The sequence below is a fragment of the Schistocerca piceifrons genome, chromosome 3 (genome assembly GCF_021461385.2).
Source record: "Schistocerca piceifrons isolate TAMUIC-IGC-003096 chromosome 3, iqSchPice1.1, whole genome shotgun sequence".
NCBI lineage: Eukaryota > Metazoa > Arthropoda > Insecta > Orthoptera > Acrididae > Schistocerca > Schistocerca piceifrons.
The window spans coordinates 557,935,661-557,952,412 of record NC_060140.1 but is presented as its reverse complement, the minus strand read 5'-3'; the positions used below and the strand labels follow the sequence as shown (position 1 = coordinate 557,952,412).

The 16,752-nt window shown below is 42.7% G+C and overlaps 1 protein-coding gene across 1 annotated transcript in view; it reads left to right on the top strand.

Moving 5' to 3' along the window:
* Positions 1-16,752, top strand: part of LOC124788834 (UDP-glucosyltransferase 2-like) — a 99,900-nt gene that overhangs the window by 39,128 nt on the left and 44,020 nt on the right. The window lies entirely within an intron of this gene.

The window sequence follows — 16,752 nt, the reverse complement described above, 5'->3', positions numbered from 1 at the left end:
CGGCGGTACGTCCACCCGGCCTCCCGCATGCCCACTATGCGCCCTCGCTCAAAGTCCGTCAACTGCACATACGGTTCACGTCCACGCTGTCACGGCATGCTACCAGTGTTAAAGACTGCGATGGAGCTCCGTATGCCACGGCAAACTGGCTGACACTGACGGCGGCGGTGCACAAATGCTGCGCAGCTAGCGCCATTCGACGGCCAACACCGCGGTTCCTGGTGTGTCCGCTGTGCCGTGCGTGTGATCATTGCTTGTACAGCCCTCTCGCAGTGTCCGGAGCAAGTATGGTGGGTCTGACACACCGGTGTCAATGTGTTCTTTTTTCCATTTCCAGGAGTGTATATGAAAAGACAAGTTAAATAAAAAGAAATAAATCAGTTTATATTTGGACATTTATTTTAACATTGATCATTGTTCCGTTACAATTTCAGTATATTAAACTTGATTCATAACTAAACTGGTGCCTTATTTAGGATTGTGAAAATGTGAGTTTGTAATCTTATGGAACACATCAAATATGGAGCCAAGATTGGGAGACTGAGTCCAACACTGCATTCATAAAATAACACACGAAGAACGTTGAAACATAAGCAAGACGAAATTAACCACAACCAACCAATTCAATTTTCACCCAAAGAAGTTACGTTCGTAGCGCAATACTGTCTGTCATGAAATTACCACACACTGGTATACTAAATTCATACTAACTCTATGTGAAATCTTCCCGAAAAGAATAGCTGAGGGCTACTTTGATGATTACACTACATGCTTCACGTGCTCAACTTGGTTTACACAAAGAGTGTAACTCCACAGTAATTTTGATAATTAAAATAAATTACATCGAAACACAAACTACAAAAGAGAAACGTCGAACTGGTTACTATCGTCTTACTATTAACCTGATAGGTCAAACAGTTGTATAAGCACATGGTACTGTTCTCAAAAAGTACACCCCCATGAGGATTGAACATACAGAAAAGTTGCTATATTGAAAAATATTGTCAAGACGAGACGTTATAATCTCACGCACATTCACATTTAAGATTGATGAACTTAGTTAGAGTTACAGATCATCCACATGTGGTTCCACTTTTCTCACAAAGTAGTGACAAAGTCACTACTGGAAGATCTTCTGAACTTCACACTCGAATTACACTGCATTGCAATTTAAGTTAACATTAGATATTTTGGATCTAAACCTGAAATAAAGATGATTAAATTTTTAGTTAGGCCGAACTTAAGAAATCCATTGTCCTACAGACTTAGGAGAGACGCACTTAGCCGGAGATCTTACCACTTCAGATGCTCGCCGTGGACAGACTGGCCTGGGCCCCTACCGAGGCTGCTTAACAGACACAAATGGAAGTGACCAGAGAGGCAGCTTCCTATACCAACATGACAAGGGTGGACAGGACCATACTAAGAACAGAAACCTCCCTGCTTTTAGAAAGCGTAGCTACATGTTCCAACGTTAGTCCTATTGTTCTCTTGTCTGCTACCATCAGGCATGCAATTAGAAATACATTTGCTCGTTCATCCTCTCACACAGAAGGGAAGGGGGATGACAGTATCTTATCATATACAGCATATAAAAGAAAGTGGATGTAGGTTCCGTATGAGACTGTGTGACATGAATTACACATAAACTGTGTTTTAAAGTGAAGTAGTGTGACAGATCGTTCTTGATTATGTGTGAAAGTAACACGTTCTGCTGCTCAGTCTCCTCCCAGATAGTCAGTAACACCACAGTAAATTTAGAAGTGGAATGTATGCCGAAATGACGACAGTTTTAAAAATTTAACATGAAAGGTATCCAACACAAACCTTTCACACTATATCCACCACCTTCTGCAACTTGTGAAGAAACAAGTTGAGCTGAGTTAATGCAACAGTACCGTTTTTTGACCACCCAGTGGAAATGTTACTGGGAAAAATTAAGAAGACTCCACATCATACAGGAACTGGAAGAAGGACGAGGATTTTGTTACTGTGCTGCAATGTGTTTCTAAGCTATATATAGGTACTGCAGTCCAAAGGAGATCTACGTCTCTCGGGATGCATTGAAGTATGTCACGAAAACAAATACCATCTTCCTGCTGGCATCGAGCATGTATGCTGATTCCTATTGAATCTACAGGATTTGATCGACTCAGTCGCCAGTACAAAGTTTCGTCACCTTTACTGTGGGAGGACCATATCCTACAAAGTCGCAAGAGAGGGTCCTTGGTTTTTTGTTTGATACAGATTTTTTCGCTGTAATACGTTTCGTACACTGCCATACATTTTGTTTCTTTCCGCCACAAGTTCGAGGTCTGTGTCATGTTCTAAACTGACATTAACACATTTAGATCCGTTGGCTCTCACAGAAAACTAGAAATCGCATGGTGTAAATCATGCTGCTACTACTTCAACAACACACACACACTGGATGATTGAAATAAAAGACAGTCACAACATAAGGTAACTGGAATAGTTTTGTGGAATTGTGGATCGTTTCTAAACTGTTGTCCGAATGTAATTCACGATATATTTAAGCCTACCTTTCACAGTGATGGGTAGCTGATGGCTCGTGTTCCATGTCGATTGATTCCTCATATTGCAGTCATGTACGAGATCACTGTTTTGGTACCAACCATCCACAGAAGGTGTTGCCCCTCCACCCAGTCTCTTTCTCCATCTCAAACAAACGATGTCAGTCAATCATTATGTGGTAATCAACAGCATACCAGTGGACGTATGGGATAGGAAAGACACCGCCGATATACTGTAAAAAGCATCACAGTTGATAGTGTGATTAATTTTACGTTTCTTACAACGCCCACCAGTGACACAGGAGTGTGCTTCCCAATTTCTGTATCACCGCTAAACTGCCCCTCCTCTGCTTTGCAAGTACCATTGCGAATATAGATAGGTGACTGTCAAGTATATCTATTTATTGTTAAATCTCGAACATATACACCAAAGCAGTTGCCTGTCTTTCCCCATGCAGATGGGAGTCACAGAGCATTCTTGATTCCTTAGAATAAAGTAAGAGGCTAAAAGATATCTTTTCACTGTTTCTGACCAACGCTCTGTACTGCACTGTCACCGATTTAATCTCCAGCTGACCACATGAAGAAACAGAGTGAACTGAGTCTGTAACACCTGTACCGCACCTGTCCAAGAGCACAAGATTTCTCCAGATGCGCGATTGTCAAGGAGGTTAACACCCCTTATCGGTGTAGTAGATATGAAAGTGTTGTGATGATAGTTAAGAACAAGAAATGGGTGCATTTTTGCATGATGGAGGTTCGCATGGACAGAGTTTGAATCATTTCAAGTACATCAACTGCACTATCAATTCTAAGGCATTGTTATAGTGTCTGGGTTTAGTACCAAGGAAGTTTTGGTAAGAGAGAACGTAAACACATGCGCTTGGATGTGTGTCTCTCTCCCAGCTGGTGCAGACGGAGGCTACGCCGTAGTTGGTGAATGGCATGCGCCTTGAGGTCTCTGGTTTGTGTGATTAGTAGGATTCTTTTTTTCATCAGATATATTTAGTGGAACATTGTGCTGGAGGAGGGTGTTGCTGCTCACAAATGTTGGTGCATGCAGGACCTAGGATAAATTCAGCGATACAATCTATTTGTGGTGGAAATTTCATTACTTGATTTCAATAATGTTTGTGTGTGATACTGAAACGTTGAAAACAAGTTTCATAGTAAAGAAGGATCATCGTCAGGTGGAGGTGAGTGTTTTAAGCGACCTATTTGATTCCTGTAAATTGTTGAATAATTAATTTTAAAGCATAGGGCAAATGACTTATTTCACTCTTTTTTTGACATCTAAATTGCATCAGCTCTTCTTTGCCTCCAGCATTAGCCAATAGGGACACTGCATCCTGAGGAGAGATGCGAACCTCCGTCAGCATGTTTTGGGATCTTGGTTCACACAATCAGAGAGTGGCCTCTTGAGAAAGATAAAGATAGGAAGTGGTTCTGGAATTTCCTGATCAACAGAATATCGCCACTTGATTCTTGTTTGGGGAGTGCAAGATCAAAGGAGGCTGACATGTGGTCCATGTTCAGTGGCATTTAGTAATGTGATCTGTAATTAGGATATTGGGAGGATCTGACCTTCGCTGCTGTGCCCTGACGATAGAGACACGCACAGGAGACCCCAAACGGTGGCTACTTTACTGCACTTCATTCCGTTCATAATCTGTAGACCAGTTTTGCATGGTTTAGTTGTCATTTTGAAATCTGATGAAAATAAATAACAAGACCCTTTAACATCCCTGACTCTGGCAACAAATATAAAGTTAACCCACTCAGCATTTCCAGGCACAATCAGAATAAAAAAGAGTCGCAATTGTTTAAATATTCCATACTGCGGTCGATTTTCTGACAAATTCTTTAAATAAACTATATTCCAAACATCTTCTTCTATCCTGCAAATTGTTTAAATAAACAGTATTCCATACACTGCAGTTAATTTCCTGACAAATTCTTCAACTAAATAAAAAACTATATTCCAAACACTGCCTTGTATCACTTAAATTCTTTAGATAAACAATAATTTCTAAATTGTGTAAACAATATTTCACACACTGCAATCGATTTCTCCCCAAACGACCTATCAGTTGAGTCTTTTTCCTGCCAATTGTCGGGATGGAGAGAGGAAGGATGGGCAGAGGGGGTTTCCAGATGGTGCATTTAATTTAGTGACTTATTTAATTAGTTACTCAATCAGACTGATATTAAAATTGTGCTTTTTTCGGTGAAGGGAATTCCCTGAGGGTATGAGTAGGAGGAGGTGGATGGGTAGGAGGTGGAGGTGGAGAAGGAAGAGGAGGAGAGGAGGAGGAGGGGTGGGGGATTGATAGGGTAAGGAACTGTCAGTCAAAAGGGAAGGTTATCTCGCAAGCGGTCTTAACTTGTCAATCAAAGGGATTGATTATCTCCAGGGGGCCTTAATTCTCTTAGCAGAACAATAGATTATGGACTGTCAGTCAAAAGATAACACTAGGTTCGCCCTGAATGCATACTTGCCCCTGATGCAGGCAATCCATAATGTGTGTTGATGGTCACCTTGTCCCACTACTCCTACATACCGAAAAACTACTGTCGAAATAAAATAAGGGGAATCAGAGTTCGCACGGAGAGATATATGTGTTCGTTTTTACCACGCGCTGTTCGAGAGTGAAATAACAGAGAAGTATTATGAAGGTGATTCGATGAAACCTCTGCCAGGCATTTAAGTATGATTTACGGAGTATCCATGTAGATATACTTCTACAGACATACTCTGCGATACACCTATATACAGGGCGGAGGGTACCTTGTACCACTATTAGTCATATGTTCTCCTGTTCCACTGCAAATGGTACGACTGTCTATACGCCTTCGTACAAGTCCCAATTGACTTAGTCTTCGCGTTCAATACGCGAAATGTACGTTGCTTGCAGCAGACTCGTTCTTACTCAGCTTCAAATACCGGTTTCCTTTCCTCCAGAGATTCTCATTTAGGTTCACGAAGCATCTTCAGAACTACCTTCAACCCACCAGAAACACAGATTTCACTTCCGCTTCTGCATCAAAATATTCCTGCTGCGTAGTACGCAGTTCCTAAGAGAGGTTCTTCAATTTTCCTTTTGTTCTCCTCTCTACATCCCAATGTCCTCCACCAACTCCCCTCTTATTGAAAATATTTCGTCCAAAATTGACAACAAATTCCCCTACAAATTACCGTGTGGCAGATCACACACTTTTGAGTCATTTTCATTGAGAATGTGGAGTATACGATAGTGCCTTAGTTGCAAGAATTCAAGAATTCAACAAAGTATGTCAAGTTTGCAGGTTTAAGTGTTTGTAATCAAACAAACAGAACGTTTGATATACTGTTGCCACACTCTTTTGCCAAGTTTCGAAAACCTGACCGAAAAATGAATTGGTAGTTGCTTTGTTTGCAGACGATCTGCGCTACTAACATCGTTTGGTTCCGATTCACGGCGTCTATACGCCGTAAAATTTAAATCTAGATCCATCCCATCCTACTACCAAATAACACGACATGTGTTCAGAAACAAGGTTCAGAAACATGAAACTGCATTGTTACAAAGAGAGTAACAGTGCTGAAATAGTGGCCTGAATTATGTCAGAATAATTTCTACTATTTGGTAAATCTAAACAGATTTTCCCACATTTAAGACGGAAAATTTCGACCTCGACGCACTGTGGAAACTATAAACATTCATTTGTGTAAAAGCAATTGGCCTTACACCAAGATTTAAATAAACCACTGTTCAGTCTAATATAAAGATTTTTTTGTTCGCAAGACACATGTTTTTATGTCTCACTCGGGTGCTACCTCTTAGTTTTTATTTCAGTTCACTTAATTCCATTTCATAAATATCCCTTCGGCTAGGGCAAGCCAAGATCCTGCATAGCTTCCGTTCACCCACTGCTGCTACTCCCGGATACCCAGTGGGAGAACATAGGGCAGGTGGCTGCGTCCCACGTTAGAGGTCTCCATAGCCTTATCTTTCAATGATATATCGCAAAGCAGAATCTTACCCATGGTGTTCTGCCTTACCTTGATAGAGAGTGTTCTGCTATTGCACTGCCCGTCACGTTCTCTGGATCTAGCTTGATCCTATTGAAAACATCTGCTCGTGGGCTTCCTAGAGACTGAGACGCCACCAGACGCGAGCCACAAGTGATTAACTCTGACAAAGAGCCGAAACTGCGCACAACAGCGTACATGCATCTGTTATCCAAGCGTAGTTCAACTCGATGCCCACCTGGGATATCTCTGCCTGAGTCGGTAGCTCTATGTACTAAATATCACATCCTGTGTAACCCCAAATAACGTACAAATTACATCATTTATTCTTTGTATTACACTGCACACACACAAGAAGTAAAATTTGATTGTTTGCAATTCTACCTGTACTTTATTGACCAGCAGTTTACTATTGCAAAACACTTTACTACAGAAACTTCTAGAATCCTGCGGAATTTTCCGGAAGTCCGCTATCTAACTATTATTACGTTTAGTGGCCTCCTTTCGTGGAAAGCAGTAATCGGAATAACACATCTTTACTTACTAATTTAGAAATAGAAAAAGTGTCGGTTGTAAGCTAAAACACGATGTGTATGGAAACTGAAATCAGTTGTTTATATGTGCGAGTCTGTTCTTCCGGATATTTGCGAAAGAACAGACACCACTTTTTAATTCAGCAGTCGTATACACTCTAAGGCAGAACAAACGACGCACCACGAAGGAATTACCTGAATGGGACGGAAATCAGTAGACATGATTTATATGTACAGACAACCAAATGATAGTACACTACTGACCATTAAAATTGCTACACGAAGAAGAAATGCAGATGGTAAACGGGTATTCATTGGACAAATATATTATACCAGAACTGACATGTGATTACATTTTCACGCAATTTGGGTGCATAGGTCCTGGGAAATCAGTACCCAGAACAACCACCTCTGGCCGCAATAACGGCCTTGATACGGCTGGGCATTGAGTCAAACAGAGCTTGGATGGCGTGTACAGGTACAGCTGCCCATGCAGCTTCAACACGATACCACAGTTCATCAAGAGTAGTGACTGGCGTATTTTGACGAGCCAGTTGCTCGGCCACCATTGACTAGGCGTTTTCAGTTGGTGAGAGATTGTGCTGGCCAGGGCAGCAGTCGAACATTTTCTGTATCCAGAAAGGCCCGTACACGATCTGCAACATGCGTTCATGTATTATCCTGCTGAAATGTAGGGTTTTGCAGGGGTCGAATTAAGGGTAGAGCTACGGGTCGTAACACATCTGAAATGTAATGTCCGCTGTTCAAAGTGCCGTCAATGCGAACAAAAGGTGACCGAGACGTGTAACCAATGGCACTCCATACCATCACGCCGGGAGATACGCCAGTATGGCGGTGACGAATACACGCTTCCAATGTGCGTTCACCGTGATGTCACCAAACACGGATGCGACCATCATGATGCTGTAAAGGGAACCTGGATTCATCCGAAAAAATGACGTTTTGCCATTCGTGCACCCAGGTTCGTCGTTGAGTACACCATCGCAGGCGCTCCTGTCTGTGATGCAGTATCAAGGGTAACCGCAGCCATGGGCTCCGGGATGATAGTCCCTGCTGCTGCAAACGTCGTCGAACTGTTCGTGCAGATGGTTGTTGTCTTGCAAACGTCCCCATCTGTTGACTCAGGGATCGAGACGTGGCTGCACGATCCGTTACAGCCATACAGATAAGATGCCTTCATCTCGTCTGCTAGTGATACGAGGCCGTTGGGATCCAGCACGGCGTTCCGTATTACCCTCCTGAACCCACTGATTCCATATTCTGCTAACAGTCATTGGATCTCGACCAACGCGAGCAGCAGTGTCACGATACGATGAACCGCAATCGCGATAGGCTACAATCCGACCTTTATCAAAGTCGGAAACGTGATGGTACGCATTTCTCCTCCTTACAGGAGGCATCACAGCAACATCTGACCAGGCAACGCCGGTCAACTGCTGTTTGTGTATGAGAAATCGGTCGTAAACTTTCCTCGTGTCAGCGTTGCAGGTGTCGCCACCGGCGCCAGCCTTGTGTGAATGCTCTGAAAAGCTAATCATTTGCATACAACAGCAATTTCTTCCTATCGGTTAAATTTCGCGTCTGTAGCACGTCATCTTCGTGGTGTAGTAATTTTAATGACCAGTAGCGTATTTTGAATTATTTATTCAAGAGAAAACTTTCAAAAACTGAGCTGGTCAATAACGCGTCGGTTCACCTATGTCCATTATTCAAGCAGTTATTTGGCTTGTCATTGATTTACTGAGCCGTTGGATGTCCTCCTAAAGAATATCGTGCTTTCCGTCTGACTGGCGCGTTAGATCGTCAAAATCCCAAGCTGGTTGGAGGTCCATTACCATAATGCTCCAAACATTCTGAACTATTGGTAGATCTTGAGTCTTTGCTGGCTCGGCAAGCATGAAACAAGCAGTGGAAACTTTCGCCAAGTGCGGACGGGCAGTGTCTTGTTAAATGTAAAACCAGGATGGCTTACTGTGAAGGTCAGGAAAACGGGGCTTGGAAATTCCTCGAGGTATCACTGTAGCCTAAGGGTGCCGCAGATGTCAACCAAAGCGATTCTGCTATGGAAAAAAAGGCACCTTAGACCATCACTCCATGTTGTCGGGCCGTATGGTGGGCGACAGTCTGAGGCGTCTCGACACACGCTTTCGGCCTAGAATATCTTTGACTGGAGTAGAACTGTCTTGAGTGATGATTCCTGCTTCGAACTGTGCCATGATGAACAGCAAAAATGTGTCAGGAAACGCCCCGGACAGCTGTGGGATACCCAACTGACTGTCAACCGCGATATGGTCCGACAACGAGAAGTTATGCACAGGGTGGCATTTGTTCTCATTGCAGAACCCCTTAGATGTCGTCTGCGACACCCCTACAGCGCACCAGAAAGGCATGGATATTCTACGCCCCGTTTTGTTGCCTTTCTTTGCAAGCCATCCTCGTAGTACATTTCAGCAATATAATGCCCACCTGCACTCGTCAAGAGTTTCTACTGCTTATCTTCGCGCTTGCCATGTCCTATCTTGTCCAGCCGGGTCACCGTTGAGAACGTTTGGAGAAATATAGACAGGGCCCTCCAATCCTCTCGGGATTTTTACGATCCAACCCGACAAACTGACAAAATTTAGCACGATATCCGTCTGGAGGACATCCAACAACTCTGTTAATCAATGACAATCCAATAGGAATCAGAGTCGTATCGACGTCATCTAATCTCGGGCTTTGTGTGTTTTGCTAAGCATTCAAGTGCACGTAGCTTAACAAATGCGATGACTGGCTGCAGTTACCACTCAGTTCTTCCGCTACTCTCACTAGAGTGCAATGATCAACGCCCAGATTGGAGTAAATAAACTATTTTCCTTGCAATAGTATTTAGGTGGTGTCAGAGAGAAAACTTTTTTTTTTATTTGAAATTATGTGTTAAGTTCGCTGGAAGTCATAAATGCTCTCATTCTCAAATGGTAGATGAATATTGTATGCGTAATTTTCGCGGCATTAGTCACACAGTTTCTAACTCTACTACATTCAAACAAACTGCATCTTTGATACTACGAAAATACACGTTAATTTTTTAGGCACACAACTTTGGAAAGAAGGCATCTGTAATGTAACTGACAATCAGAAGATAAATTTGGAGCACTGAGTTATTTGAGGTGATTTGCACACGACTGTTAGGCATTTTAGTCGTTAACACCTTCTCTGGTGAGTAAACTGCCGCTTACATAAACTATCAGTTTAATAAGCCTAGGCTGAAATATACTAACACGAATTGTTCACAGACGAATGGAAAGACTGGTAGAAGCCGACCTCGGGGAAGATCAGTTTGGATTCCGTAGAAATGTTGGAACACGTGAGGCAATACTGACCCTACGACTTATCTTAGAAAACAAATTAAGAAAAGACAAACCAACTTTTCTAGAATTTGTAGACTTACAGAAAGCTTTTGCCAATGTTGACTGGAATACTCTCTTTCAAATTCTGAAGGTGGCAGGGGTAAAAGGCTATTTACAATTTCTACAGAAACCAGATGGCAGTTATAAGAGTCGAGGGGCATGAAAGGGAAGCACTGGTTGGGAAGGGAGTGAGACAGGGTTGCACCCTATCCCCGATGTTATTCAATCTGTATACTGAGCAAGCAGCAAAGGAAACAAAAGAAAAATTCGGAGTAGGTATTAAAATCCATGGAGAAGAAATAAAAACTTTGAGGTTCGCCGATGACATTGTAATTCTGTCAGAGACAGCAAAGGACTTGGAAGAGCAGTTGAATGGAATGGACAGTGTCTTGAAAGGAGGATATAAGATGAACATCAACAAAAGCAAAACGAGGATCATGGAATGTAGTCTAATTAAGTCGGGTGATGCTGAGGGAATTAGATTAGGAAATGAGACACTTACAGTAGTAAACGAGTTTTGCTATTTGGAGAGCAAAATAACTGATGATGGTCGAAGTAGAGAAGGTATAAAATGTAGACTGGCAATGACAATGAAAGCGTTTCTGAAGAAGAGGAATTTGTTAATATCGAGTATAGATTTAAGTGTAAGGAAGTCGTTTCTGAAAGTATTTGTATGGAGTGTAGCCATGTATGGAAGTGAAACATGGACGATAAATAGTTTGGACAAGAAGAGAATAGAAGCTTTCGAAATGTGGTGCTACAGATGAATGCTGAAGATTAGATGGGTAGATCACATAACTAACGAGGAGGTATTGAATAGAATTGGGGAGAAGAGGATTTTGTGGCACAACTTGACAAGAACAAAGACCAGTTGGTAGGACATGTTCTGAGGCATCAAGGGATCACCAATTTAGCATTGGAGGGCAGTGTGGAGGGTAAAACTCGTAGAGGGAGACCAAGAGATGAGTAAACTAAGCAGATTCAGAAGGATGTAAGTTTCAGTAGGTACTGGGAGATGAAGAAGCTTGCACAGGATAGAGTAGCATGGAGAGCTGCATCAAACCAGTCTCTGGACTGAAGATCACAACAACAATATAAACTGTGGGAAGTTATCTGTTGGAAGAATCGACAATCATGACTTCGATCAAGTTCAAACTATGACCAATGAAAATACGATTTCATTGCCACATTGGAGTTACCACTGTTCGATACAGCGCGACTATTGGATAAGCGTTGGATGACACACGTCTACAGGTGATACTTTCGATTAACCACAGGTAATAATGATTGAGACAAGTTAGAGGACAGTGGGTTCACATCGACAACATGTAAACACAAAATAGGTTGAAAACATTGTATTAATTAGCTGCACTATTGAAATACCATGTCAGAGACCCTACGATACATTCTATTCAAAAATGGTTATTTATAATTTCTATTCATTTGTACTGTTGTTTAGCGATTTTATAATTTGTATCAGAAACCCGGTTCGAAGAGAGCTGTAGTGAACTGTCGGTGCAAAGTACTTCGACTCCTTTGACCTACTCATTCTTCGTTTGCTATCCACCAACGTATCCGGACCCTCGTAGAACTCCCTTCTCAAATTATGTCCAAAGCTTAACAGTATTCGTTTCCAGTATTTTTCTGCACAAACTACGAATATACAAACAAGAAAATAAACGTAGTAGGGCACAGGACAGTAATACAATACAAACGTTTAGAAACAGCAGTTAAACGTTTACTGCAGAACTGTATGTTATTCGTTGTGACATTTTATGTCAAGTGACTACTCATTACTTTTTACGATCTCACAACATCTAAAAAAGCACTTCATATTTCGCCTTCTGCTTACCACAATGTTGGCAATGCAGTTTAAGGCCCCTACTAACCAAAACATTGGCAATGAAATTTGTCACAGTGCAAATGTACAGTGACGGGAAAAATTCGCAACACCAAAAAGTCCTTAATGGACAGCAATAAAATTTCAGAAACACATTTCTCTAGATAACACATTTAAGCGATTGACATTGCAAGTTCACAGGTTAATGCAAGCACGAGATTAGCCATTGCAAATGTGCAATACTAGTACATTAATAACCGGTGTAACCACTAGAATGTTGATTCCAAACATGCAGACGTGCATGCATTTGTTGTACAGGTGTTGGATGTCAGTTTGAGTATGACGCTGGAGTGGGCGTCCGATGATCTCCCCATATGTGCTCGACTGGATACAGATATGGTGATCGAGCAGGCCAAGGCGACATACCAACACTCCGTAGAGATGTTGAGTTACAACAGGTGGATTTGGGAGAGCGTTACACTGTTAGGAAACATTTCCAGGAAGACTGTTCAGGAATGGCGCTACAACACGTCGAGTCACCAGATTAAGTGCAGATTTGTAGTCAGGGCACTCGAGGAAACCACGAGAGTCCTTCTGCTGTTATACGAAATCGCATGCGAGGCTATATCTCCAAGTGAGGTCCAGTGTGTCTAGCACGCAGACAGGTTGCTTGAGGCCCTCAACTGGCCTCTTTCTAACCAAAACACGGTCATCACTGGCACCGAGGCAGAACCAGCTTTCATCAGAAAACGCACGAGACCTCCACTCTGTACTCCAATGAGCTCTCGCTTGACATCACTGAAGTTGGTGGCTGTTTGGGGTCGGTGAAACGCATGCTACAGGGCACCTGGACCGGAGCTGTCCACGGAGTAACCGATTAGTAACAGTTCTTTGTGTCACTGTGGTACCAAATTCTGCTGAAACTGCTGCTGCAGATGCAGTACGACCACGATGGTCTTCCCTCTCGGCTGTGAAACGTGGCGTTAGGAGCCTGGTCTTCATGCGACTGTACGTTCTACATCCACATCTACATGGTTACTCTGCAATCCACACTTAAGAGCCTGGCATAGGGTTCATAGGTCCATTTTCGTACTACTTCTCTAACATTGCACTCTCGAATAGCGGGTGGGAAAAAGGAACGCCTAAATCTTTCCGTTCGAGCTTTGATTTCTCTTATTTTATTATTCTGATCATTTCTCCCTACTTAGGTGGGTGTCAACAAAATATTTTCGCATTCGAAAGAGAAAGTTGTGTGATTGAAATTTCGTAAATAGATCTCGCCGCAAAGAAAACAACCTTTATTTCAGTGATTGCCACCCCAACTCGCGTATCATATCAGTGACACTCTCACCCCTATTGTGCGATAACACGAAACGAGCTGCCTTTCTTTGCACTTTTCGATGTCCTCCGTCAATCCTACCTGTTAAGAATCCCATACCGCGCAGGTCTATTCCAGCAGAGGACGGACAAGTGTAATGTAGGCTGTCTCTTCAGTGGGTTTGTCACATCTTCTAAGTGTTCTACCAACAAAGCGCAGTCTTTGTTTCGCCTTCCCCACAATATTATCTATAGGTCTTTTCCAATTTAAGTTGCTCGTAATTGTAATTCCTAGGTATTTAGTCTAATTGACACCCCTTAGATTTGTGCGATTTATCGTATACCCAAAATTTGTCGGATTTCTTTTAGTATCCATGTGGATGACGTCGCACTTTTCTCTGTTTAGTGTCAATTGCCACTTTCAGCACCATACAAAAATTATCTCTAGATCATTTTGTAATTGCAATTGATCGTCTGATGATTTTACTAGACGGTAAATTACAGCGTCATCTGCAAACATTCTAAGGGGGCTGCTCAGATTATCACTTACATCATTTATGTAAATCAGGAGCAGCAGAGGGCCTATGACACTACCTTGCGAAACGCCAGATATCACTTCTGTTCTACTCGATGCTTTACCGTCTATCACTACGAACTGTGATCTCTCTGAGAGGAAATCACGAATCCAGTAACACAACTGAGTCGATACTCCCTATGCACGCAATTTGATTAATAGTCACTTGTGAGGAACGGTATCAAAAGCCTTCTGGAAATCTAGGAATATGGAATCGATTTGAGATTCCTTGTCGACAGCACTCATTACTTCGTGGGATTAAAGAGCTAGCTGCGTTGCACAAGAACGATATTTTCTGAATCTGTGTTGGTTATGTATCAATAAGTCATTTTCTCCAGAAATGGTTAAAGTGGCTCTGAGCACTCTGGGACTTAACATCTGAGGTCATCAGTCCCGTAGAACTTAGAACTACTTAAACCTAATTAACATAAGGACATCACACACACTCATGCCCGAGGAAGGATTCGAACGTGCGACCGTAGCGTTCTCGCGGTTCCAGACTGTAGCGTCTAGAACCGCTCGGCCACTACGGCCGGCTTATTTTCTTCAAAGTGATTCATAATGTTCGAGTATAGTGTATACTTCAAAATCCTACTGCAAATCGAGGTCAGTGATATGGGTCTGTAATTCAATGGGTTACTCCTATTTCCTTTCTTGAATATTGGTGTGACCTGTGCTGCTTTCCAGTCATTAGGAACAGACCTTTCGTCAAGTAAGCGGTTGTATATAATTGCTAAGAAAAGCGCTGTTGTGTCTGCATACTCTGAAAGGAGCATGATTGGTATACCATCTGGACCGGAAGACTTGTCTTTCTAGAGTGATTTGAGTTGTTTCGCAACACCTAAGATATCTACTTTTATGTTACTCATGCTAACAGCTGTTCTGGTTTGAATTCTGGAATATTTACTTCGTCTTCTTTCGTGAAGGATTTACGGAAAACTGTATTTAGTAACTCCGCTTTAGTGACACCATCATCGGCAACATTTCCATCGCTATCGCGCAGTGACGGTATTGACTGTTTTTTGCCACTAGTGTACTTTACATACGACCAGAATCTCTTTGGATTTTCTCGTAACCACCCCTGCCAGAAATCGGGCACGCTCTACCATTCCCTCTCATTCTTTTAACACTTGCGAATGGGGGGAGGGAAGAGCGACTAAAAGTATACTTTGTTCCCCTCCCCCCCGCTCCCACCCCTCTTCGAGACTACTAACTTCTGTTACTCCTCTGTCGTTCCGCCAGACTTATGTGGGAGGAAGTATTATTTTAACCGATCCTCCTAAGAACAAATGTTCTCTGAAATATCACTGTAAACCGATATATTGATATAACGAGTGTTTTGCGGGCACTTGTTTAGTGGACGAATGATGTGTCATTATTAAGTTTCTTCCAATTAACCTCATACTTTCGCTTGTCTTTCTTTCACTTAGGTCATACCTGATGGCTTCTCCTACATATTCTACGGCCCTTATTGTTTTCAGATATTTTTCGCCAGTAGCGTGCGGTGCGGTGTAATTTCTTGCCAGCTCAACTGCCAGGCTCTGCACTAATCACCGATCCTCAGCAAGTCTACCTGCATTTCGCCACGATCTTCTGGCGTCCCATTCTTCCAACACATAAGAACAGCCTTATGCGGACTCATACGTTATCCACTATATCGTTTCTATATTACCAGTGGCTCTGAACACTATGGGACTTAACATCTGTGGTCATCAGTCCCCTAGAACTTAGAACTACTTAAACCTAACTAACCTAAGGACATCACACACATCCATGCCCGAGGCAGGATTGGAACCTGCGACCGTAGCAGTCGCGCGGTTCCGGACTGAGCGCCTAGAACCGCGAGACCACCGCGGCCGGCTATATTACCAGTAACAATCATATAACAATCTGTAACAATCCTCTGTAATACTCCAGAACTCACTTTTACGGGTGTTCATTTTGTCCCCTTAAGAACAGCGTATCCATTTCTTTTAGCTAATTATAGAAATCAGTTTTCAAAAGCTGAAAGACTTCTATAACTAGCAATCAAACAGTTACCATTCGAATCCCTACCGTCCAGAATCGGTATGCCAGTCAGGTAGAATCGCTGTGAGCATTGAGAGAATCATCCCATCGACGAAGCAGTTGAAGATACCCGTTTGATAAAACACTGTGTCCTGCTGTGTGAAGGAGTCCATAACTGTCTTTTGCATATCGTCGTCCAACAGAAATCTCTTCAAGGCGTCTTTCATTGGAGCGGAGGCGTAGTAACCGCATGGGGAGAGATCAGGACTATACGGTGGGTGCTGGAGTGTCCCTCCCACCTGTCCGTAATGGATGATGCTGGCCTCTCAGATCGACCGGCGTCTTCTGTCGAAGCGCGATCAGTACGGAACTTGGTGCACAATTCTCCAACTGTGGTTTTGGACTGACATGCTGCCCAATACACATTCCTCCCTCTCCGATGGATGTCTAGTCGTTCTTGCCCTTCGGCAGCCAAGAACAGAGTAACAGCACCTTTGTCGTGTTTGGACGCTTTTCGTAATAACG